This window comes from Monodelphis domestica, chromosome 8 (assembly GCF_027887165.1).
Source record: "Monodelphis domestica isolate mMonDom1 chromosome 8, mMonDom1.pri, whole genome shotgun sequence".
In the NCBI taxonomy this organism is placed as follows: domain Eukaryota; kingdom Metazoa; phylum Chordata; class Mammalia; order Didelphimorphia; family Didelphidae; genus Monodelphis; species Monodelphis domestica.
In genome coordinates this window covers 212,774,518-212,776,722 of record NC_077234.1, presented here as the reverse complement: position 1 = coordinate 212,776,722, position 2,205 = coordinate 212,774,518, and positions in this window count along the sequence as shown.

The window sequence follows — 2,205 nt, the reverse complement described above, 5'->3', positions numbered from 1 at the left end:
GTATTTTATTTTGTCTTGGGTAATTTTGAATGGGATTTCTCTTTCTAGTTCTTGCTGCTGAGCTGTGTTGGAATTATATAGAAATGCTGATGACTTATGTGGGTTTATTTTGTATCCTGCAACTTTGCTAAAGTTGTTGATTATTTCAATTAGCTTTTTGGTTGAGTCTCTAGGATTCTTTAAGTAGACCATCATGTCATCTGCAAAGAGTGATAATTTGGTCTCCTCCTTGCCTATTTTGATGCCTTCAATTTCTTTTTCTTCTCTAATTGCTACTGCTAGTGTTTCTAATACAATGTCAAATAATAGAGGTGATAATGGGCATCCTTGTTTCACTCCTGATCTTAATGGGAATAGATTTAGTTTATCCCCATTGCAGATGATATTAGCTGATGGTTTTAGATATATACTGTTTATTATTTTTAGGAATGACCCTTCTATTCCTATGCTTTCTAGTGTTTTTAGTAGGAATGGGTGTTGTATTTTATCAAATGCTTTTTCTGCGTCTATTGAGATAATCATGTGGTTCTTGCTGGTTTGCTTGTTGATGTGGTCAATTATGTGGATAGTTTTCCTAATGTTAAACCAGCCCTGCATCCCTGGTATGAATCCTACTTGATCATGGTGGATGACCCTTCTAATCACTTGCTGGAGTCTTTTTGCTAGTATCCTATTTAAGATTTTTGCATCTATATTCATTAGGGAGATTGGCCTATAGTTTTCTTTCTCTGTTTTTGGCCTGCCTGGCTTTGGAATTAGTACCATGCTTGTGTCATAAAAGGAGTTTGGTAGGACTCCCTCTTTGCTTATTATGTCAAATAGTTTGTATAGTATTAGAATTAACTGTTCTCTGAATGTTTGATAGAATTCACTGGTGAATCCATCAGGCCCTGGGGATTTTTTCTTAGGCAGTTCTTTGATGGCTTGATGGATTTCAATTTCTGATATGGGATTATTTAAGAAAACTATTTCTTCTTCTGTTAGTCTAGACAATTTATATTTTTGTAAATATTCATCCATATCACCTAGGTTGGTATATTTATTGCCATATAGTTGGGCAAAGTAGTTTTTAATGATTGCCTTAATTTCCTCTTCATTTGAGGTGAGATCCCCCTTTTCATCCTTGATGCTATTAATTTGCCTTTCTTCTTTCCTTTTTTTAATTAAATTAACCAGTACTTTGTCTATTTTGTCTGTTTTTTCAAAGTACCAGCTTCTAGTCTTGTTTATTAGCTCAATAGTTCTGTCACTTTCTATTTTATTAATTTCTCCCTTAATTTTTAGGATCTCTAGTATGGTTTTCTTCTGGGGGTTTTTAATTTGTTCATTCTCAAGTTTTTTTATTTGCATTTCCAATTCCTTGGTCTCTGTCCTCCCTAATTTGTTAATATATGCACTCAGGGATATGAATTTTCCTCTAAGTACTGCCTTGGCTGCATCCCATAAGGTTTGAAAGGATGTTTCGCCGTTGTCATTTTCTTCAACGAAATTGTTAATTGTTTCTATGATTTCTTCTCTAACTATCCGATTTTGGAGTATCATGTTATTTAATTTCCAATTAATTTTTGATTTGGGTCTCCATGTACCCTTGCCGATCAATATTTTAATTGCCTTGTGATCTGAAAAGGCTGCAGTTAATATTTCTGCTTTTCTGCATTTAAGTGCCATGTTTCTATGACCTAGTGTATGATCTATTTTTGTGAATGTGCCATGTGGTGCTGAAAAGAAGGTGTATTCTTTTTTGTCCCTATTTATTTTTCTCCATATGTCTATTAATTCTAATTTTTCTAAGATTTCATTCACCTCTTTTACCTCTTTCTTATTTATTTTTTGATTTGATTTATCTAAATTTGATAGTGGTTGGTTCAAGTCTCCCACTAATATGGTTTTACTGTCTAATTCCTCCTTCAATTCTCCTAGTTTCTCTATTAAAAATTTGGATGCTATACCATTTGGTGCATACATGTTGATTAGTGATATTTCCTCATTGTCTATACTTCCTTTTAGCAGAATATATTTACCTTCCCTGTCCCTTTTGATCAGGTCTATTTGTACTTTGGCTTTGTCAGATATCATGATTGCAACTCCTGCCTTCTTTCTATCGGTTGAGGCCCAAAAGGTCTTACTCCAACCTTTAATTCTAACCTTGTGAGTGTCAACCCGTCTCATATGTGTTTCTTGAAGACAACATATGGTAGGGTTTTG